Below are 26018 nucleotides of genomic sequence, written 5' to 3'. Positions count from 1 at the left end.
GGAGAGGGAGATGTAATTGTTACTTCCACAGATGTGGAGATTGGAGAGCCTTAAGAAGCAACTGCACCTTTATTGGATCTCACTATGGTTGATTATCAAGGTAAAGAGATTGGTCCCATAGTTGCCCAGGCTTTAGAGAAATTTATTAATGATGAGAATTTTGTAAAATCTAGGGCTTTTGCTTAATTGTTGTGGAGATTAAACATGGGAAATTTTGAGAAAAGTTGTTAGAAGATAAAGGAAAAATAGCTAGACAAACCTGACTTTGTTATTAAGGAAGAGGTAAAGTCTAAATTTTTGAATGACTTTTCTCAATTTACAATTGAAGTTGGGAGGTAGATAGTTAAACAATTAGGAGTCATCCTTTTGCCAGAATGGGATATAGTAAATTCCATTATTTTTGACTCAATATAAAAACAAAAGGATGTTCAATTAATGACTGAGGAAGAGATATTATAGGCTCATAGAGGAGTCAAGTTTAGTGATGACCACCAAGCCCTAGTTATTTGGTCTATGGAAAAAAAGGAACAATACCAAAATGCATGAGATTTCTACTGCCAAGCATACTAGTGCATTGATAGTGTTCAAGCCTGGTGAAGTGTGTAGTAAATAAATAATGGGAATGGCATCAGAAATGCCAAAATTTGGTAGTGTGGTGTTTGGTCAAGTACAAGATTGATTTTCCCAACTCAATGTTAGGTTTGAATAAGTTCTGAAAGCATATGAGGAGAGGGGTATGCAAATATAGTCATTAGAAAATAAAGTGATTGAAATGGAGGAGATTCTTGAGAAAAGAAAATTAGGAGAATCCAGTAAACCTAGGATTGCATAGCCCCCATGGCCACCTATTGAGCCTTTTAAATCAACACCAATTATTGAGATACCAAATACCCTAGAAAGGCCTCAGATTTATACTATGGAGGATTTTGAAGAGGAGAAAAATAAGTTATATGCATTGCATGTAGAACTTAATAATCAATATGAAGAAAAATTGAGGCACGGTATCATGTATTTAGTAGATAAAATTGAATGGCCATCATTTTTTGATTTACTAGCAAGGATTGTAGCTATCAGGGATGAGTTAAAAGGAAATAAAGCTATATTAAGACCCATTGTACAAAAATGGACAAAAAGAAATGAAGATATCACTACTATGTGTATATCTGTTATCCAGCTAACCTATCATCAAATAGAAAATAATTTTGATCTATTAAATAAATTACAAGGTTTTGATGATAAACAAGATTCCTTCCAAAGAAGATTAACTATTTGTTTTTCCAAGTATTTTACAAAGGAATTTGATTTATTCCCTTGTGCTTTAAAGACAATTGAGAAAGTGAAGGAAAAAGAAAAATGGAAGAAGGAGCTAGATGAAATATTTTGTGAAAGAATGAATAAAGTTATAAATGAGCCAAGCCATCTATTATGGGAAATGACAAATGAAGAGCTGGTAAAGGTCCAGTTGTTCTACAAAACCATTAGAAAACATCTTGTGGATATGGAAGCAATTACAAATTCCTTAATAACTATATGAAGAGAGGTCCTGAGTTTTGATTGACCAGATGACACTACCTAGAATGATTGGAAAGAAAAAATTAAGTCTATAGAGCAGACGGTAGGAGATGATGAGGTGGAGGATGATGAGGAAGAAGAAGGTACAAAAATAGAAGTCACCCCTACTATTGATGATAAAGACAAAGAGAATCCTCAAGTTGCAGGAGATGAGTCATCACTTTCACATTTGATGGCCACCTACCCCGAGGAACCATAATGATAAAAGAATTCAATCATAGTGCTTTTTGTCTTTCTAGGAGAAATAACAAAAAGGGACCCATGAAAGAGTTTTCAATGTATCAATCTTTATGTTATTCACATTCTATCTTCTTGTTATAGGTGAATGTAAGAATCTTTTTGTAGGACACCTATCAATCACATTTGGTCTTTTCTTGTTGCAACTCATATCTATATAAATGTGTTTTCAGGGCCATGTGATGGTCCAATTTCTAATTTTTTTTGTCATACTTACTTTGTTTTTGGTCTAAGTAATTTGAACAAGCTTTATGATGTATTTTCTCTATAAGTTTATGGGAATACATTAATACAAAATGATCTCTATGCTTCTTCCTATGGTCATTTAGAGTTTACTATAAAACATACACAATTTTCAAAGAAAATAAAAACAAATTATGAGTTGTCTTCATATTAGTTCTTTCTAAAAAATTTCTCCTTTCGGTTACTTAGTTATCTTGATGTTGTATGAGTAAAAAATTGTGCAATTGAATGCAATCCTTTTCATCACTGCTATTAGTTCAATGAATTGAGTAAATGCTTTGATGAATTTGATAAGGTTGTTCTAGTAATGAGAAGGATGTTTTGAATGATGGATTTGAGTAAGAACTATTAATAATATTTGTTGTAATGCAACAAACTAGATCTATAGATTTGTAGTAGACTCTAAACCCTATTGCATTAGGTACTAGTCAAATTGATTCTGTTGGAAGAGAAATAGATCATAAATGGGTATCAAATGCAAAATTTACAATTAGTTTTACTTTTATTTCCTAAAGATCTTCAAAATTGGTCAATACTTGTTTGGATGAAATATTCTAGCCTTAGTTAGCCACTATTGCAAAGAATACTTGCAGATCTATAGAAGACTTTATGACCAAATCTGTTATATGGGATGTATTATGTTTAAAATATCATAACTAATTATGTTTTTATGGATTGGGGATGAGAATCAGAATGAAACTAAGATAGTATCCATAGAACAACAGTCAAATTGAGTCATCCCTTAGGTATACCCAACTTGGTCTTGCAGAGCCTAAATCTTCATTTTGTTAGTGTTGGATCCAAATGGTTTGCATTTGTAATTGAAAATAGGAAATATTCAATCCTTAGGTTGCATAAGTATTACCCTTTTGGTATTGAGGCTCTCTGTTGCTCAGTAGTTTTAAAACTCTAACAGGTTATTTGGTCAGAGGTCCTAGGTCTCCCAAGGAAAAAAAATCATCAAATGGGCTAAAAGTGGTCATAATGTACCACAAGACCCCTTTTGACACATTCAATCAAATTATTTGCGTCATTAGTGGTCCTAGGATCCCTAAGCACTTATAATATCATTGAGTGGGTTGAAAGGGGTCATAGGGTACCCTATGACCACTTTTTGCCCATTTGATTGAATTATATATATCATTAGAGATCTTTAGACCCTTAAAAAAGGAATATAGCATGTCTAATGACCATATATAACCCATTAGATCACATTATCAATGTAGTCATGGGTCTTACGACCTCCAAGAAAACTTAATGTAATCAAATGGATTAAAAAGCATCGTAAAGTATCCCATGACCCCTTTTATCCCTATAAACATTATTAATATCTTAGAAAGAGCATAAATTAAATCTCAACAATTTAAATATGAGATAAAACATAAACAATATCAAGAAGTTAGATAGAGAAATATATATAATATCTATTATTGAATACCATATATTATCACATTAAACTTTGAATGGACAAAATTAATGAATTCATATAATAATGTCAAAAAATTTAAGCTATTGAGTTTCAAGGAAAGATTCTAAGAAAGAATGATTTAATGGTGATTTTGGGACATTTTTGTTCTCTTATTTGATATGGATCCAAAATAAACTCTTAATTAGCATTCTATATTTCAAATTGATGTAGGAGCATCCTAGGTGTAAGAGCAGTTTTTCATCGCTGAGAAATATTTCCTTTCTGTTTCTTAAATAAGAGTCATCTTAGTGTAGAGTTAGCTTTTGAGGCTTTCTACTTACTAAGTCAGTCATATGATCTTGGTATGTCCAAATTTGAGAGGTGAATGTTCCTCTTGGATATATAAGTTTTCTAGTTGTAGCTTAATGTCATATCATGAGTATTTGTAAATTTATTGTATAATTTTGGTAAAACAAACTTCAAGCTCAGTTTTGAAGACCTTATAGGCCCCAGATGGGCTCTAAAATGGGGCCAATTAGACATTTTAGAATTCTTTCCCCATAGATAAGAAGATGACAATTTCATAATGGGATTATAATAGCCAATCAAAACAATGATTTGTAAGTTATGGTCTTGTAAAGTTGGGCCAATTGAAATCTCCAAAACAAAGGGAATAAGTTTATTTAACTTACTCTATATGTATTTTTAGGGTTGGTCATCCTCAATGGCTATGGTTTGATGTCTATAAACTTCTAGGATAGAATAAAATAATGTATATAATAAAGGCCCATAGATTGTCGAGGAAATCTCTTTACGATAGTTCAAGCTCTATGTTACAATTTATTGTATTGAAGGAGCCCATGTGAGTTTGCACATTATTAAAAAAAAATTTATTCCACATTTGTAGTGATAATAAGAAGCCCATATTTATTCTCACAAATTGTTGTAAATCTTGATTTATGTTACATGTTTATGGTATTAAGGGGATCACCTTTCATCAGGTGGTAGCAGAGATGGAGTTCTCGAGTTTGTAAACATATCACTGACTATGAGGTAATTTGTACCAAGACCATGAATTGGGCTGCACATGTAAACATATTTCCAATTGTAAGGCAATTTGGAATTGGGTTTCAATGAAAGTGCAAAAATGCCTCCATGAAGAGAGTGTAGTGGAAGAGTTGTAGGTGTTACACCTGAGGGTATTAGAGCCCTCTATAGACAAATGCAAGCATTGAAAGTAAAAATTTATAGATAAATAAATCTTTTCTTAAGATATGAAAGTGAGGATGAAGGAGGAGAAGAACAAGACAAAAATGTTTAATAAGAGGCAATTCTAAACCCAAAATAAGAGAGGCTTTTTGGGGTCATCTCCAAGATTAGAAAAGACCTAAGTTTGAGGTTCCCACATTTGTAGGAAGTATTAACCCAAAGGAGTTTATTTATTGGATTAATGAATTGGAGGAATACTTTTCATATGAAGATATTGAGGATCTTGATAGGGGTAAGTTTGCAAAAGCCAAACTAAAGGGTCATGCAAATATCTAGTACCAGTAAATTTTGCTGGAGCAAAATAAAATAGGCAAGAAAAAATAAAAAGATGAGACCAAATGATAGCTAAATTGAAGTGACAATTCATTCTTTTACAATATGACCTTAATCTCCTAAAGAAAATGTAAATGTTGAAGCAAGAGGGATTTTTTTTATGAGTATACTAAGGAGTTCTACTGAGTTCTCTTCAAAATGTTGTCATGTAGAAGCTAACAAGGAGAAAGTTCCTTGTTACCTCAATGGGTTGAGGCCAAGTATTCAAGAGGAATTGAGTCTTTTCTAGATGAACAATATTGAAGAGGCATATCAATTTTTCCAAAGTGTTGAGGAAAATCTGAACAAGAAGTTTGAAAATAAGAATAACTAAAGAGGTCATGGTGGAATGTAATGCCCCACTTGAGAACCCAAGAGAAATAAACCTAACATCTTACAATATTTACTCAACTATTTTATTTTGAAGTTTAAACAACACAAGATAATAATAATGTGGAAGCAATATATACATACACATCAAGTACGCATAAATAATTAGACATACAGTTTCCATTCCTCAAAGGTTCTTTCATGTTGAGTCACATTATGAATTTTGTATTAATTAGTTTAAATCTCAAGTACAAATTCACCCAATCATAAAGAAATAACAATGCTTCAACCCACAATAGGGGGTTACACTATTTTAGAGGAAGAGATTCCTCCAAAATCAAGCAAAAACCAGTTTTTGTATTCATATTTTCAATAGAAAGTTTTATAAAATTTCCAATATAAACTATTTAGTTTCTATCAAAATAAATTGTGTGTAGTTTCGATAGAAATCATGTGTGTATAAATAAGTTTTTAATATAAATATGTAAACAAGGTAAATAGGTATAATTTTAATGACATTTTTTTATGTTTAACATAAACTAAATATAAAGCATGGAAAAAAAGGAAAGCAAAGCCACAAACAGAGTCATTGCATGGCTAGATAATCATATTGGCATTTGTCAAATATTTGAAACCTTGACCACGTTCTCCACTAAAGTGATGCATTTTGTGCTAACCATCCTCTACTTTCTATGGGTGAATAAGGATGCGAAGGACCTAGGCAAAGAGACTGAGACTTTGTACTCCATATATGACTTCCTAGTAGAGGACTAGATGAAGACCCTCATGGAAAAACCTATTATGGAGGAGTGGGTGATTGTGGACAAGGATGGGCCTGAGGTAAAGGATTTTGAGGAACTCGATAAAAAGGAGGGTAGTTAGCCTTGTTGGTTAGCATTCTTTTTGCTATAATGATATCGTTTAATCTAAACTTGATGCCCTACAAGTTTTTTTTTATTTGTATAAGTTTAATTGTTGGAATATTTGTAGTAGTATGTTGTTTTACTATTGGAATACTTTTTCTATTTATGTTCTTGATCATAGTAGGATTGACGTTGTTAGGGTTATTCTAGATCATGTTATTATTTTAAAGTATGAAACTGGTATTGGTTAGATGATAGGGAGTAACCTCCAATTGATCTTTTAACCTTTTTGTACTCTAGGGTCAGCCACCTATCTCTCTTGGTTGCTATCTATATACCTCAAAACATAATATAATTGTAGTGAGCATGAAAAAAAGTATAATACTAATTTTCATTTCAATTAGATGATATAGTAAAGTTTCTAAGAGATATTTTTGTAAAAAAAATGTTATGCAAAGGTACTCTCATTGAAATCATAAATAAAAGCATAGATCTATATGATTGTTAAGGATACCAAAAATTGTTTTGGTCAAATCTCATTTCTCTATCAAAATTCTTTTTTTTTTCAAAAAGTAAAAATACCCTTTTATAGATCTCAAATTCAATATCATCATTATATAAGTTTTTTAGTTTTTTGATTAGTTCTAATATGTTATAATTTCAAAATATTAAAAGTTGATACTTTAACATTTTAGAAGATGCTCCCTTAAAAAAGTAAAAAATTAGTAAATCATATAAAATAAAAATAAAAATTTATATTTATCTATAGAGGAGAGAGTCCTCTTCATGGATATGTAATTTGTTTTCAAGAATCTATAGATTTTATAGGGAAGTTTTAACAAGAGGAAAAGTCTATTGGATTAGATGATAAGGTCGAGCTTGACTACTTATAACATAAAAAATATACATCAAAAATAATTATTTCTTTTTTTTGTCCCTAGCTGTACATGCCATCTATAAGATATTTTCATATCAAAAAAAAAAAAAAAAGATTCGCATATACTTATTCAATGGGAACTATGCTTTATATTTTTAATAGTTAAAAAAGGGACTTGAAAATAAAATAAAATGAATAAATAATTACTCAAAAAAAAATAAAAAAATTTAGGTATATAATTCATCCAATTCCACACATTTCATCAGTTTACATCATCTTCAAATTCTAAACACAAATACTATTTTTTTGTCATTGATGTTGAACTATCACATTTTGACATCCCATTTATTCATAAAAGGTGACATTGGCTTCAACATCAACATCAACATCAACATATATTTTATTTATGATTTATAATATTATAGATAATATCAAAAAAGATGAAACCAAACCAAAACTAAATTCAAAAAATGATAAATCAACCTCATGACTACTATAGACCCATACATCAAAAGAAAAAAACATCAAATTATGCAACTCTAAACAAAAAAAAATCAAAACATGAAAAACTATAGAGGACAAAAATCAAAACCAATTTAGAATTTTTTTTTTCTTTATATTTAGATGGCAAGGGGAGTACCTTGAACCCAAATACAACAATCACATAACAACATAAACCAGGAAGACAATTTTAGAACATTCTAGCCTAAAACAATGTCCCCCATTACCTAAGAAAATAATCAAAAAGTAACTAGGATATTGAACACAAACTAATATAGCCATAAGTTGCCCTTATTAACAAGATATCTAAAAATTATAAAGATTTCCAAGAATGGTGATCTTAGAGGGGTCACTAGAGGAGTGAAATAGCGATGTTGGTTTGAATTTGAACTCTCTATGAAGGAAAAATGGTGATGGTGAGAAAGAAGCCAGATATTTGAATGGAATACTAGGGGCATCTTTCCCTATTGTAGGATTTTTCTTTGACCTAGATACAAAAGTCACATAACAACATAAACCAAGGATTAGATGGTAATGACTTATGGCTTATTTCCAAAATCTCTAGGAGTACGCTAAACCTAGATACAAAAGTCACATAATCTCTATTCCCAGAATCTCTAGGAGTACATTGAACCTAGATACAAAAGTCACATAACAACATAAACCAAGGATTAGGTGGTAATGACTTCTGGCTTATTTTCAGCCTTCTTTCTTGTGTGTGTGTGTGTGTGTGTGTGTGTGTGTGTGTGTGTGTGTGAGAGAGAGAGAGAGAGAGAGAGAGAGAGAGAGAGAGAGAGAGAGAGAGAGAGAGAGAGAGAGAGAGAGCGAGAGAGAGGAGGGGAATATGATAGAACTCTTATTTACCTATTCACACAATGTTCGGGAAAAAATAACTAACTTATCTACACAATGTTTGATTTAAATTGATGGGAAATATAATATTGATTTCCTAGGATTATTTTTATTCCATTATGTTATAGATTCTTCAATACCTTTCCAATACTTTTTCAATAGAGTCAATTGGACTCTTCTTGTGAAAGTTATGGGCTTTAGAGTAGAACCCATTTTTACTTATTCAAAACCCCATCGAGTTTTTAATCTACTTTTTTATTTTCGTAACTTGATTGAATTATTCAAAAATTGAAAAATCGATCAGTTTATTTTATATATTTTGGCCAAGATTGATAATCAAGCCTATTGGCTTTTTGAAATTTGAAATAATCGATCACCATATTAAAAAATTTGAATTTTTTTTAGTGTCCACTTTTTTGTACACGATCTTAGTGCACACACCCCAAACTAAATTTTAGTTAAATAATAGAAAATTTTCTAAGAGATTTTTCATTATAAAATGCTCCACCAAGTTAATCTTATTGAAATCACATTAGTGTGTCATTTATTTCTGACTTCGAGTATTATAAATAATATCAAAAAAGATGAAACTAATGGTGGTCTTAGATTGGTTTTGACAATTGAGTGTCAACACACTTAACCAATTTCTATAGATGATGTCGAGTATGATATAGATGCCAAGCTACAATATGTTCTGAGCCAGAGATTCAATAGGTGCCAAGAAAACTTCAAGTGCCAAGCAAGTTTCCAGCACTGAGTCACTATAGATGTTGAGTCACTATAGTTTCCAAGTAAAGTATAGATGTCGTGTGAGATAGAGTCACTATAAGAGCAAAGCAAGATAGAAATCCTATATGTGCCAAGCATTAGCAATCAATAAGTGTCGAGTAACACAGAATCAACATATGAGTTTGTCCCTTCACAAACTCAGATGTAAACCATTTATTGAGCCAATTTAAGATGAATCTCAAAGGATCTAAAAGATACGATCAAATCTTTTGCATTCCCTATGTATTCAACATGCATCTAATCAAAAAAATGGAGAAAGCATGCAACCAATAGGAAAAGTGTAAAGATTTGAGCAAGAAAAGATGGATGAATATCAATCATGGATTCATACCTAACCCTAATTCTTCAAAGCCTTTGTAAGGAAATCTATACCCCATAAGAATGCTACCAAAGTTTAGAGGGGTGTAAAGACTTAGAGGAAGAGTAGCACTATAGAATCAAGTTGTTCAAAATAGAGTATCAACAATACAAGTAGAGAGTTATCAGATCAAGAAGGATTAGATCAGATTGAGAAAAACAAGGATCTAGAATCAGCAATTAAAGATTGTAACTCATCATATCAAAACATTCTAATACCTTTTATCCATTGTATTAGTAATGATAATCCTATGATGATAGGTTGGGTTAACAGCCATGTTGTAAACCTTTAACAAGGTGCTAAATCCTTTAACAGGGTAACATTCCAAGTGAGTGTTTGCAAATCCTTTAGACAAGTCACTTTTAAGAGGGTGTAAAGCCTTTACTAAGGCAGGCCTTTCACAAGCTAGACTATTGGAAGTGGTCAAACTTTATAACCTTAATCAATTACATATTGTTGCAGTGATAATTCATGGGTGTCATCCCACCCATTTTTTACCTGCTCATTTCTAAGAGTTTCTGGGTAACCAAATCTTGTGTTATCTATTTTCATGCATATCTTTACTTTTACATTAATTAGATATGGTATATGCATGTGAATGATCTTAGTTAAAAATTTTAAAGTTTAAAGTTAGTTACTTTTGATTCACACCCCCCCCCCCCCCGCCTCAAAAGAAAATCTTCCCACTTGTAATTTTAATAATTGCTATCAGAGCCAAGTTCTCACAAGGAGGATCCTTACAGCTTGGAGAAAAGATATGGAAATGGAAGTTTACAAACTTGGGAAGGTCAAAGAAAACAAAGTGATTGATATACAACTCGCTCTACATGCTCTAGAAGAAGCTAGGGAAGAATTGAGAAAATCCATAAAGAGAAGAAAAGAAATTTCCATAGCTAAGAATGATACACAATAAAAGGAGATTGACACCTCAAAAGTGTTTACAAATGGAGATTCCAAAGAGTTTTATGTAGTAATAACAGATTTGATGGAGAAAAATAGAGCTCAAGAAAAAGAGATTAGAACTATCAAGCTTGAACAAGAATCACAAGCCCACGATGCTTTGTGAAGTGACTAAACATAAGAAAAGAGCTATTGAAGATAAGGCTATTCTAGAAGAGGACAAGAGAAACCTTGCCAACAAGTTGGAAGAAAAGTCAATTGAGCTTGCAAGAATTTTCAACATGCAGCTAGACACCCTAAGGTTAGATGATGAATGCACATCATGGACTAAATGTCAAGGATATTGAGATCTCCACATTAAAGATGAAAAATGAACAATTGCAAAATGACTTGAAAAGAAAGAAGGAAATTTTAGAGAGACAGACCTAATGAGGCCATCAAGTACTTTGAATAGCTACTAAAATCACCAAGAGCCAACATTGATACTTTAGGATGAGGATATGCTAGCACTAAAAAAGGAGAGTCATCCAAGAGTATAGAAGAAATAAGTAACAAAGATAAGAACACTAAACCTACTTGTCATTTTTGTGGTAAAAAAATACATACCTCTAATGTGTGTAGGAGCAAGAATGCCCATTAGCATGATAAACCTAAAAACATGGGTCATTATCACAAGTGGAACTAGCAAGGACATCAAGCACATGATTGGAGGACTAGGACTATCAGAACACCAAGATTTGAAGGTCATTTCTGCAATTGCAAGAAATATGGACATAAAGCTTTTGAGTGCCGATCAAAGCCTATGTGGACACAAAATCAACCAGCAAAGAGAAATAATCATGGACGTCACTATAATTAGCACTATAACACCAAGCACAATTGTCACTATTGCCAGGAATATGGACACATCCCTAAAAATTGTACAACAACACATTTCAGTGGAAATTACAGCAGATGGCTTAGCCAAACCACATGTTTTAGTTGTTTGAAGACTACTCATGTTAGTAGAAATTGCCCAACAAGGTCAAAGACACCTAACTTAGAGTTCAAGGAAGGAAAAGAAAGGGTAGATGTTGAACAAATCCGAGGAGAAATGAATAAGACATAGAAGAAGAAAGATGGAAGCAATACATCTAATGAATAGATCACTTCACCTAAAAGGTTAAGTGGTCACACTTCATCCAACTAAGCAAAAGAAGGTATGTGGAACTGATATACAAAGCTTTATCATACATTAGTTCCAAGACAAGTAAGTATTGAAGAGAATAACTTAGCTTGAATAAAGATGCAAAATTAAAATTTCATTATTTCATAAGTTTTTCAAAGTTTCCTTCAAATGCCTAGTAAAATCCCAATACATGTTGAATTGATTGCTAAAGTTAGTAGAAGTTGAATGGTTAATTGTAGCTGAGTTGGTAGTGGAAGCCAAGAAAGGGAAATTTTAGTTGAAGCCAAGTAGGGGAAACTCTAGTGTATGCCAAGTATTGAAAGACAATGGAAGATGAGTAATGCAGAAATGCTTAGGAAGTCGAGTGGATAGCTGTAAATGCACTAAGCATTAAATGCTATGAAATAAGGGTATATGATCACATTTTGAATTATTTTTCCTCATTGTGAACAAAGAGAAAAGATGAAGAATAGTGTAGAATAATTTCCAAGTTGAAAATCTAGCATTTGAGAAAATTTCTATGAAGATTCTACATAGTTTCATTGATTCCAAGGTATTTGTACTAGTGTTGAGCTACATAGTTTCAAATTTCTTCATGTTTAAATCCTAGATAGAAGAAATGGCCTCCATCTCTAGGAAACCTGAAGAGAAAGAGTGGTTTGAAATCCAATTAGTATCAAATGAAGTTAAGCAACTAGATTTTCATGCTATCCTTGAAGTTGCATGTAAAAACAACCTAGTCGGAGCCCTATCCATAATTCCTCCTAAGGTAGTAATGGTGCAAGATGTTAGGAGATTTTATAAGTACAAGATAGGTTCTATAGGAGATATGGAGATCAGAGAAGCTTATCATAGGTTGTGTGAAAACAAAGTTCTAAAGGAAGAGCTCCAAATCATTGAAAGGAAGGGTTTAACCAGTGCCCTAGAATTCCCTACTCTATTTAAAATTGAATGGATCAGAATTGTGTTGAGCAGGATTCACGATGGAAGTTTATGGTTATAAGATGGCCCAATAAGGATATAAAAGAGGATTGTACATAGGTTAATAGGGTATCCAACCCTAGATTGGCCCAAGACCCTAAGAAGTGACTCCAAGGTAGCTATTGAAAAGAATATAGGAGCCAAATAGAACAAGAGATGCATGATCATAGATACCATCTAGGATCCTCTTTTTTACTTTATTGTTAGAGTCATTTCCCACAAGTTTTAGTAATCTAACAGACTCAATAGTGTTCCATGCATTCCAATAGATGTTGGTTCTAAACTTGTTAAAAAGGATCATACCTATGACCTAGCAAAATTGCAACTATAGAAAATCAATGAGAACTTAGGAGCTATAAGGAGAACTAAGGGAGCATAATGTAAATTTGGTGCAATTTTGATTTGTATATTTTTCTATGTACAAAATGAATTTCCATCTTTTGGAAAAGTTAGTTGGAAAACCTACAGGTCTATTGTAGCCCAAGTGAATGAATATATTGAACAAATGGGGGAAAATTTTGAAACACTTATGACAAGTTATTTTAAAGATTTAAAGAAATCCATAAAACAGAGGATGGGGATACCTATTTCATTTGTTAAACAACATGTAAATGATATTTTCTTTCTTTCATATATATATTTATATATATGTATATATATATATATATATATATATATATATGTATATATGTATATATATATATATATGTATATATATATGTATATGTGTGTGTATATATATATATATATATGTATATATGTATATATGTATATATATATATATATACATATATATATATATATACACACACATATACATATATATATATATGTAGATGTATATGTATATATATATATATATATGTATGTATGTATATATATATACATATATACATATATATGTATATATATATCAATATATATATATATATATATATATATATATATATATATATAATTATATTCAAGCAACCATACCAAGGGTTAGATGGCTTAAACCTCTTGGATATGAGATAAACATTGATGAGGCATCTGCAACATTAACAACATTACTAACAGAAGAAGTAGATAAGAGTGCACCACATTATGGAATTTATAATATGGGAATATCAAAGGTAGATATGGAATTGAAAACTGCTTCCACATTAAAGAAAAAGGATAAATTGGTGAAAAAGCTCAAGGCAAAATTTGGAGAAGTTACAATAGAAGCAGAGGAGGTAGAAGAAGATGAAGAGGTAGATGATGATGAAGATGAACAAGGGCGAGGGCCACGAGAATTAACCCAAGGCATGGGTGAGGATGTTGAGGTAGAAGAAGGTGTTGAGTAGGAAGCACCAAAGGCAGAGCCCAAGAAGAGAAAAGCATAGAAATAGCCTACCACACAGACAAAAGGAAAGAAGAAAACAACCAAGCCTAGCCTAGCAAAGCCTCCCACAAGGGTAGACATAAAAAAAACAACAAAAGTGGCAAAGGAACAAGAGAAGTGGAAAGCAACAGAACAAGTAGGTTTAGTAGAGAAAAAGAGAAGAAAATATGTGGCACCCACAGAATTAGATGAGGAAAGGATAGAATCTAACAATGAACAATTTAGAGTGGTAAGCCACACCACTAAATCTAATTTAGAAAATATTTGTGAAAATGTTAGAGATAATGCAAATCTATTAGGGTTAAAAGATATTTATTTTAATAAGCTAAGTAGAGAGGAAAAAAACATAATGGAAGAATCAATCTACACTATGCTGGCCAAGTTCAAGACTACTCCACTTGAACTAGACAATACTAAGCTAAGGAGCTATACTCCATTGTTGAAAATAAATGGCATTATTGCCTACACATGGAGAAAGAAATAAGAGAATCAACATTGGCTCATGTACTGCCTGATGTAACTAAAGGTCAAATAAGCAAGGCTAGCAAGAAACATGGGAGAAAATTTGTACCCAAATACAAAGCCTTTAGTATTCTACAAAATAAGATTAAGGATGTCGTAAAGAAGTCCACACAAATGTGGAAATTGATTTATGGGCTTACTATATTAAAGGAAGGACAAGAAGATCCCTTTGAGGGAAGAAATAATGATAAAGAGGGATAGGAAAATGAAAAAGAGGAAGAAGGAGAGAAAGAAAAGGAAGAAGAAAAATAAAAGGAAGAGGTAATAGTGGAGAAGGAAACACAAAAAGGTCACATGGAAACAACTAAGGAGTAGGAACAAGAAAAGAGTGTCTAAGACACACAATTACCACCACCTAGTCCTCGACATGTAGCACCTACATCTATATAAACTATAATTGTGAAGGATGTACCTAACACCTAAGGTTAGAACATTAACCCATTGACTACAGAGGATCTCAAAGAGATCTTTCACTAGACTACTTTGCAAGAACAATTGTGCAGTAATCCAGTTTTGGTGTGTGTAGAGGAACTTCAAAAAGTAGTAGCTAAGATTACTAAGGAGAAGGTGAATAGATAAGAACCACCTTCACAAACCCCACTAGCTACAAGTGATCAACCAAAAGAGAAAGAAGAACAAGATGCATCTACTAAGGTTGACACTACAATCATAGTATCTGCCAAGGAGCAAATAGAGTAGAAAAGAAGACATAAAGATACCACTAATCCTATAGCACAGAGTCAAGGTGCACCTCCTTTGATCACTATAATTGATCAAGATAGAACTGAAGAAGATAAGGAAGAGGAGAAGACCCCTAAGGAGATAGAATAAGAGGCAATACAAACATTGGTCAATTTTCCTACTATATGGACTCCTACCAGGTAGCCGAGCATTGATGTAGTACCATTGCAAATATCAGCACTAGGCTAGAGCTCTACCAAGGTAGAAAGGGTACTTCATTATGGAGACCTTGCACTTGATGAAGAGATAGTCATACCAAGTTATGACTACAAAATAATGAAATTAGCACAAATTAATGAAGTGTAAGAGGCACTAGAGAAGAAGTAGTAGGAGATACTAAGAAATGAGTATAGACAAAGGAAAGCATTGATAGAAATCAATGATATCTTTCTTGATGTTTTTAGCCTGCCAGTACTTGATGAAACAAAGCCCATTATGGAGCAACTATCCAACATAGTGGACCAGGTAAAAAATGAATACGTTGATGCCAACATCAAATTACTAGAGTGGTTTGAGAAGAAATTTCAAATGAAGATCAATGAGAAAATATTTAGTGAGATAACACTATCACAAGTTGAATTAGCTAAAAAGGTAGAAAAGGCGAAAGTAGTACTTGAGAACATATTCTCATTATACTCCAAGTTGTGTGATTCCTCATATTTCACACAAGAGACTAGCTAGCGGATATTGAGTTTGGAGAGGAACCTTAAGGTGTCAAGCACACAACTAAGAAAGGATCCAACTCAAAGTGAGAAGCATTTTACTACAACACTTGACACCCAAAAGGAATTAGTTGTACTCATAGTAGAAGAGGCTAAAATCAAGGCCAAAATAATATAGATCTAGTCTATAATCACCCCATACATGGAAGTATTGCATAAAGAAATGGCCTATGCAAAAAAAAAATTGAAGAAAGATCCAAATCTTCTAACTTAGAAGACCTAATACACCTTGCAGTAGATACAGACATCCAACTCAAAACACTAGAAATTGGGTTAGACAACTGCGATGGTTCTTTGAAGATTATCATGGAGCTAAATAAAACCTTTTTGGCTAAGTATTCCATTCATTCATAGGACCCTTTGATATAAGTGTCAAAAAGGGAGAGATATTATATAATGTAGATATGGGGGAAAAATACATTTTTGAGATGGAGAATAAGATATGCGAATATATACCCAAAGGGGAAGGGATACCCAAAAGGGGGAGATAATCAAATTTTGAATTTTGAGTAAGGAAATATAGCCAAAAGGATACAAAAAAATTGCATGGAGATGTGTGAAATGGGGAGGAAAAATAAAAGGGGAGTACAAACAGAGTAGAAAAGAGTATCAGAAACATCAAGATAAGAGATTTTGGATACAGAATTGGCACATCAGCTCAAGGGGAGTTACAATTTTTTGAGCTATATAGTCTTCTACAAAATTTTGAACAAGTTTTTAAAGTTTTGTACATATGCCAAACAAAATTTCTATTATACTAATAAAGATTAGATTCATAATGTTTAGTTAAGTTTTTTTGACACTCATGTCAAAGTGGGATATTGTTGCTGTCAGATTGGTTTTGACAATTGAGTTTCAACACAATCAATTTTTTAAATTGATGTTGAGTATGATATAGATGTCGACCTATAGTATGTGTTGAGCCAAAGATTTAATAAGTGCCAAGAAAAATTTGGGTGCCAAGCAAGTTTAAGTGTCAAGTCACTATAGATGTTGAGTCACTATAGGCACCAAGAAAAGTATAGATGCCAAGTGAGATAGAGTTACTATAGGAGCCGAGCAAGATAGAAATCATGTATGTGTCAAGCATCAGCAATCAGTAAGTGCTGAGTAATGCAGAATTAGCATATGATTTTGTGCTTGCACAAACTCAGATGTAAAACATTTTTTGAGCTAACTTAAGATGAATATTGAAGGATCTAAAAGATAAGATTGAATATTTTACATTCCCTATGTATTTAGCAAGTAGCCATTTAAAAAAATTGAGAAAGCATGCAGCCAATAGGAAAAGTGTAAAGATTTGAGTAGGAAAAGATGGATGAATATCAATCATGGATTCATATCTAACCCTAAGTGATGCAAGAGCATCCTAGGTTGCCTTGTTATCCTACTCATTTTTTTTGTTCTTTTTGTAGTTAGTGTCAAGCTCCTATCACAATCTTCAGGTGTCGAGCTCCTATCACACCCTTCAAGTGTGAAGTTCCTGTCATACTCTTCAAGTGCCGAGTTCCTGTCACACAGGTGTCAAGTTCCTATTGCACTCTTCAAGTGCCAAGCTCTTGTCGCACCCTTTTGGTGCTGAGTTCCTATCGCACTCTTCAAGTGCTGAGCTCCTGTCGTACCCTTCAGGTGCCGAGTTCCTGTCACACTCTTCGAGTGCCGAGCTCCTGTCACACTCTTCAGGTGTCAAGTTCCTATTGCACTCTTTAGGTGCCAAGTTCTTATCACACTCTTTAGGTGTCAAGTTCCTATCGCACTCTTCAAGTGCCAAGTTACTATAGCACTCTTCAGGTGTCAAGTTACTGTAGCATTCCTTCAGGTGCTGAGTTACCCAGTGTATGTCGAGTGCTAGTATTTGGACATGATTTTTGTGAGCTGACTTGCGAGAATTATTTCATTTATGACATTTAATTTAAGATCTTTTCTTGGGATGAGTCTAGACCATTGTTGGGTCAGCCCTCTTCTTATGTAATGTTCTAGAATGTTTTGTAAGCCATTTTGGCAAGTATAAATAGAGAGTTTAGGCTTAGAGCTAGGTAAGTTTTTAGTAGAGAAGAAGACAAGCTTTGATGGAGCAGAACTGAAAGTCTGCATTTGCTATTAGATCTTTCAATGTGAATGTATTATAATTGGTCGTAACCTAGAAGGCCACACAGCTGGGCATGTATGAATTTATTTCAATGAATCAATAGAAGTATTTCCCTGTTCTCCTCCTTTGGTTGCTGTCCACTTGTGTTTGCTTCCATTGTGTTTACTCTTGCAGGGTGGTTTGGATAGCTGGGTGAGCCTTTGGCCCTGGTTATTCACCCTTTGCTTGTGTTAGTTGGTATCAAAGGTTGAGGTTCATCCTTGTGGAGATTGGATCTTATAGAACCCTAATTTGGATTTGGTTGTAGGGTGGCAGATCTATGGATTTGACCTATAACTTGCAGAGGGTTACGATCTTGCAGGAACCTAATTTGTAAAGATGGTTTGTGGTAGAGGAAATAATGTTGATAAAGCTATATTGTATCAGTTGAGACAAATTGCAGCCAGATTAGATGCTGTGGAGACAACCCAGAGGAGAGGAGCACATCTTGATGATGTAAGTGATGATGAAGTAGTAGCACCAAACCATAATCCAAAACCTGAAGAAGACCAAGATGAAGCAAGATTGTTGAGAGTATTGTCTAGAGAAAATTCATAGCCTGGTGTAGAAGTTGTTCCTTATGATGGAAAACTGGATACCAATGCTGTGTTGGATTGGATCTCTGATATGGAGAAGTTCTTTGAGTATGAAAAAACTCTTGATAATAGAAAGGTGAAGATAGCAGTTACTAGGCTGAAAGGTCATGCATCTCTATGGTGGGAGCACTTGCAAACTGATAGACAAAAGAGAGGAAAGGAGAAGATCAGAACTTGGCCAAAGATGGTGAACAAGGTAAAGAAAAAATTCCTTCCTACTGATTACCAAGTTAGCTTGTTAAGAAAAATGCAAAAATTGAAGCAAAAAGACACGACTGTGAAAGAGTATACTGAGGAATTCTATAGACTGGACATCAGATATGGACATGTGGATGAATATGTTGAGAAAATTGCAAGGTACATTAATGGATTGAGATTTGGAATACAAGATGAAATAAGTTTTGTGAAGCTATAAAGGGTAGAAGAAGCATATCAATATGCCTTAAAAGCTAAGGAGATATTGACAAAGAGGCATGAACAAAGACAGAGAGGTAGAGGTGGTAGATTCCAAAGCAGATCTTATGAAGAAAGTGGTAGAACTGACAGTTCTGTGCAGGATAAAGGTAGATTTGAATGGAAGAATGATGACAAAGGAAAGACTAAATGGAAAAGTGGTAATTCTTACCGAGGAGGCACTAATTCTTACCGAGGAAGAGGTAATTCTTATTCTAGAGGTGGATTTCATGGTAATTGGTTTAGATGTGGTAAAGAGGGACGTAGATCCTTTGAATGTAGATCTTTTGAAGTTGGGTAGAATAATAGAAATGCTATGATTCAAGAAGATAATGAGGGTTCACCAAGTGGACCTAAGGTTGGAGAAAATTTGATGGTGAGAAGAACCTTATGCAATAAAGGAAGTGATGAGGAACCTATTTTAAGGAGAAGTCTTTTCAAAACAAGATGTAAGATGGCTCGAAAATGTTGTAAAGTGATCATTGATAGTGGAAGTTCTACAAATCTAGCATCAGAAGAGCTGGTTACAAAGTTGCAGTTGGAGAGGCTCAAACATCCCAAACCTTATCATGTTTCATGGATCAAAGATGAGCATAAGATACTGGTAAGTGAGAAATGCCTTGTGAAATTCAAAATTGGAAATTATGTTGATGAAGTTTTGTGCGATATTATGCCCATGGATTGTTGTCATATTTTGTTGGGTAGACCTTGGCAATATGATAGATATGTTGTACATGATGGAAGATTGAATCAATATACTCTTTGGGTAAATGGGAAGAAACAAACATTGTTGCCTTTGATTAAAGTTCCAGATGAGGTTAATTGTACCGCTATAAAAATTTGCATGGTTAATGGGAAACAATTTGAAAAAGAGGTGAAAAAGAATCAAGTTTTTCTTGCTATAATTCCAAGAAAACCAAGTTTTGTCAATGGAGACCGAGTGCCAGAAAACAATGTTAACCAAGTGCCAGTCAGTGGTGACTAAGTGACAGATGGTAGTATTGACCAAGTGCTAGGAGAAATTGCAGAGTTGTTGAATGAGTATAAAGGCATTATTTCTGAAGATATTCCTGATGGTTTACCTCTAGTAAGAAGTATAAGTCATTGTATGGACCTGATCCCTGGAGCTAGTTTGCCAAACAAAGCACCATATAGATTGACACTTGCAGAGAATGAAGAACTTAACAGACAAGTGGATGAACTGTTGTATAAAGGTTTGATCAGAGAAAGCTTGAGTCCATGTGCTGTACTTGCTGTATTAGCACCTAAAAAGAATGGAGAATGGAGAATGTGTACTGATTCCAGAGCCGTTAACAAGATAATAGTGAAATATAGGTTTCCTATGCCAAGAATGGATGACATAATGGATTTTTTGAGTGGAGGAAAGTATTTTATCAAGATTGATTTGAGGAGTGGCTATCATCAGATCAGAATCAGAGAAGGTGATGAATGGAAGACCGCTTTCAAGACAAAAGATGGTTTGCATGAATGGTTGGTTATGCCTTTTGGTCTAACTAATGCACCTAGTACTTTCACGAGGTTGATGAATGAAGTTCTAAAAAGATTCTTGGGTAAGTTTGTGATTGTTTATTTGGATGATATTCTGATATTCAGTAAGACTAAGGAAGAACATCTTGAGCATATTAGGCAAGTATTGCAAAGGTTGAAAGAGGAAAAGTTGATGATTAATTTGAAAAAGTGTTCTTTTATGCAAGAAGAGATTATGTATTTGGGGTTTGTGATTTCAGCTGATGGTTTGAAGATGGATCTTGAGAAGGTTAAAGCAATTTTGGAATGGCCTACACCTAAGAATGTAATTGAGGTAAGATCATTTCATGGTGTGGCTAGTTTTTACAGAAAGTTTATAAAGAATTTTAGTGTTGTATGTAATGCTATGACTGAAACAATGAGGGGGGATAAAAAGGAATTCAAGTGGATGCATGGAGCTGATAAGAGTTGTGAGACTTTGAAACAAAAGGTTTTCTGAATTACCTGTATTGGCTTTATTTGATTTCAACAAAGTATTTCAAGTTGAATGTGATGCAAGTGGTAATGCAATAGGAGCTGTGTTAAGTCAAGAAGGTAAGCCTGTTGCTTTCTTTAGTGAAAATTTGAATGATGATAAAAGGAAATATTCTATGTATGATCAAGAATTCTATGCCATTGTTCAAGCATTGAAGAAATGGAGACATTATTTGATGCCTAAGGATTTTGTGTTGTATACTGATCATAAAGCTTTACAATACTTGGGAAGTCAACATAAATTGAATCAAAGACATATGAAGTGGGTTGAGTATTTGTAGAGTTTTACATTTGTGATCAAGCATAAGAGTGGAGTTACTAACAAAGTTGCTAATGCATTGAGTAGAAGACATTCTTTGTTGACCGGAATGAAGGTTGAAGTTCTTGGTTTTGAAGAGATGAAAGAATTATATGATGTTGATCTTGATTTTTCTGAGGCGTGGAGAGAGTGTAGAGCACCAAATTTGATAGATCACATAATTAAGTATGATGAGTATTTCATTAAAGAAGGTATGTTGTTCAAAGGCATTCAATTGTGTATTCCTAGAAGTCCTATGAGGTTGAATTTGATTAAGGAAAAAAATAGTGGTGGATTAGCTGGACATTTTGGAATTGATAAAACATTGAGTTTGCTGAAAGAGAAATATTATTGACCACAAATGTATAAGGATGTTCAAAATTTTTTAAAGAGTTGTGGAGTTTGTCAAGTTGCAAAGGGAGTGAGTCAAAATACTAGTTTGTATACAGCTATTACTGTTCCTGAGAAACCTTGGATTGATATCAGTATGGATTTTGTTCTTGGATTGCCTAAAATGGTGAAGGGGTATGATTCCATATTTTTTGTAGTGGATAGATTTTCCAAGATCACTCATTTCATACCATGTAAGAAGACATCAAATGTTGAGCATGTTTTTGAACTTTTCTTTAAAGAGATTGTGAGATTGCATGGATTACCAAGAAGCATTATTTCAGATAGAGACAGTAAAATTGTCGATTATTTTTGGAAGACTTTGTGGAAGAAGATGGGTACTGAATTGAAGTTTAGTTCTACATTCCATCCAGAAATAGATGGATAGACAGTGGTTGTGAATAGAAGCTTGGGTAATTTTTTGAGATGTTTAGTTGGGAATAAACCGAGTAATTGGGAGATGGTATTGGCACAAGTTGAATTTGCATATAACAATTCTGTAAATAGGAGTACATGGAAGACACCTTTTGAGATTGTTACTAGAATGCATCCTAGAGGTATATCAGATTTGAGAGATGTTGTTGGTGAAGAAAAGAAAAGTGTTTCAGGAGAAGAATTTGCTAACTTTATGGAGTCCTTGCATAAAGAAGTGAATTTGAGGTTGGAATAAAGCAATCAAAAGTATAAGGAGAATGCTGATCAGTCTAGAAGACACCATGATTTTCAAGTTTGTGATGAGGTGATGGTTCATCTAAAGAAAGGAAGATTCTCAGTTGGAATATATAGCAAGCTGAAGATGAAGAAATTTGGACCTTGTAACATCGTGAAGAAGTTTAATAGTGGTAATGCTTATGAAGTTGAGTTACCTGATGACATGGATATATCTCCTATATTTAACATTGCTGATTTGTATAAGTATCATGAGTCAGAGGATGAAGTTGTTATACTAGATGATTATCCTAAGAAATAGATTGAGGAAGTTGAACAGATATTGGATCAGAGAGTTGGCAAGAGTACAAGAGAAAATGATTACTATGAATATTTGGTGAAGTAGAAGAACAAACCTATTGAAGATGCTTTATGAATTTCTCAATTTGAGTTGGATTCATCTTAGGTTGGGTCATCTCAATGATTTAGGAGAATCATTTCTTCGAACCTCAGTTGTCTGATGCAGGAGCATCTTGGGTTGCCTTGTTAAACTGCTCATTTTTTTTGTTCTTTCTGCAGTTAGTGCCGAGCTCCTGTCGCACTCTTCAAGTGCCAAGCTCCTGTCGCACCCTTCAAGTGCTGAGTTCCTATCACACTCTTCAAGTGTCAAGCTCCTATCGCATAGGTGTCAAGTTCCTATCACACTCTTCAAGTGCCAAGCTCTTGTCACACCCTTCAGGTGCCTAGTTCCTATCGCACTCTTCAAGTGCTGAGCTCCTATCGCACCCTTCAAGTGTCGAGTTCCTGTCGCACTCTTCAAGTGCTGAACTCTTGTCGTACTCTTCAGGTGCCAAGTTCCTGTTGCACTCTTCAGGTGTCAAGTTCCTGTCGCACTCTTCAAGTGTCAAGCTCCTGTCGCACTCTTAAGGTGCCGAGTTCCTGTCGCACTCTTCAGGCGCCAAGTTTTTGTCGCACTCTTTAGGTGTTGAGTTCTTTTCGCACTCTTTAGGTGCCGAGTTACTGTAGCACTCTTCAGGTGCTGAGTTACTGTAGCATTACTTCAGGTGCCGAGTTACCCTGTGTATGTCGAGTGCTAGTATTTGGACGTAAAATTTATGAGCTGACTTGCGGGAATTATTTCATTTGTGACATTTAATTTAGGATCTTTTCTTGGGATGAGTCTAGATCGTTGTTGGGTCGGCCTTCCTCTTATGTAATGTTCTGGAATGTTCTGTAAGCCATTTTGGCAAGTATAAATAGAGAGTTTAGGCTTAGAGCTAGGTAAGTTTTTAGTAGAGAAGAAGCTTTTAGAAGAAGACAAGCTTTGAGGGAGCAGAACTGAAAGTGCAAATTTACTGTTAGATCTTTGAATGTAAATGTATTGTAATTGGCCGTAACCCAGAAGGACTCATAGTTAGGCATGTATGAATTTATTTCGATGAATCAATAGAAGTATTTCCCTCTTCTCCTCTTTTGGTTGCTATCCACTTGTGTTTGCTTCCATTGTGTTTACTCTTGCAAGGTGGTTTGGATAGTTGGGTGAGCCTTTGGCCTTGGTTATTCACCCTTGTTTATAGCCCCCCTGCCCCCCCCTCCTCCCCCTCTTAGAAGTAAATCTTCTCACCTATAATTTTAACAACCAAACCATAAATGAATAAAAAAAACTTAAAAATCAACCTCATGACTACTATAGACCCATAAATCAAAAGAGTAAACCTCAAACCATAGAACTCCAAATTATACTTAATTAAAAATTAAAAAACTATGGAAGAAAAAAAACTTAAAAATCTACCTCACGACTACTATAGACCCATACATCAAAAGAGTAAACCTCAAACCATAGAACTCCAAATTATACATAATTAAAAAATAAAAAACTATGGAAGAAAAAAATTAATACCAATATACAAAATATTTTTTTCTTTTGTATTTAGACAAGAGGGGGATTACCCTGAGACTAGATACAACAATCACATAACATAAACTAGGGATCACATGGTAATGACTTCTGAATGTTTTACAACCTTGTTTCTTATGTCTGCATTAACCCCCATTTTGGTTTCTTTTTTATATCAAAAGAAACATAAATGAGGGAGAACAAATTCAAGATTTTCAAGTCTAAAGTAACATCCACCATTACCTAACAAAAGAATCAAAATGTAACTAGTGCATTGACCAAAAACTAATCTAACTATACTGCTAAAGTTCCCCCTTTTAAAAATTACTCTAACAAGTATACTAACTAAATTCTTATTCCACATAGTAGAGAGGCAAATTTTTTAGAAGTAAACACATAAAAAATCATAAAACCATATTAATAGAAGAATTTATCTATAGAAAATAAATAAAAACCAATAAGATCATTGAAAATACCTTAAAATATAAAACACATTTATCTTTAGAAATAGTGTTACATGTTTCTTGGTGAGGTGTTTGATGTCTTTCTTCCAACCCTTAGTATTTTTCCTTTTAACCTTATCCTCACCATTATCATCATGTTTATTCTTCCAAACATTACCTTCAACATAATGCTCTTCATAATCATTTACAAGGAAGTGAAAGTTATAATGAAACTTTTAGTGGAAAAAGTATTGGAATAAAACATTGAAAAGCATTTACTCCATTATGAAGGGCACATATATAGATCACAAGGGTTCAACATCAACATCATCCTTCTTTTCAGCACCAAAATTACTCATTATTTTTTCTTCCTAAAAGCTAAGTGTACTTTAGGCAATGTTCAACATCTCTTTTGATTCATCTAAGTTAACACTAAACTAGCATACTTTTTCTCCCTTATCTCATCTTTTTCACCTACCTCCTCATAATCATCATCATTGTAATTATCACTTTCTTCAATCTCCCCTAGCTTATATTATTGTTTCATTTTTTTTTACACTTTCTCTTTGATGTTCTTCTTTTTAATTTCCAATTTGTTCCTTAGCCTAGTGGATCTACATTACCTTAACTTTCAATCAATATTATATTCACTAGAAGTGTCATATTTTCATTTCTATTGATATTCAATATCCTCTCTCAACTCATCATTATAAGCTTCAATGTAGGATATCTTCAAAGCCTAGTTAAGTTTTCAAAAAAAAATTGAATGACTGATTTTCTTGGAGGTTGTTGTTCTTCTGTGTTGAGTGGTGTCAAGTGAAATTCTAAGAAAAATAAAAAGGACAAGAATTTATCCTTAGCCATAGATTGAAGGATTTTACTCAACATTTTGGTAATGGGGACATTCGAGTAAATTGAGGGAAGGGCTCACTTCTATCTAGCACAAGTTTTACTAAATTGGAGGGGGTATTGGTAGCTTTGAGAAAGTAAGGTATCTACCTATGGAAAGGGAATTTTTAAAAGCATGATAGTAAATAACATAAATCAACCCTTGGTGAAGGGGAGGGGATTACCTTTAATAATTTTATTACTAATAGAGAAATGGAAAAAGGCATTTTTAAAATTCTACCAT

Source organism: Cupressus sempervirens, chromosome 9 (assembly GCF_028749045.1).
Source record: "Cupressus sempervirens isolate cs-2001-9-10 chromosome 9, ASM2874904v1, whole genome shotgun sequence".
Lineage (NCBI taxonomy): Eukaryota > Viridiplantae > Streptophyta > Pinopsida > Cupressales > Cupressaceae > Cupressus > Cupressus sempervirens.
Note: the sequence above shows the minus strand (reverse complement) of the source record.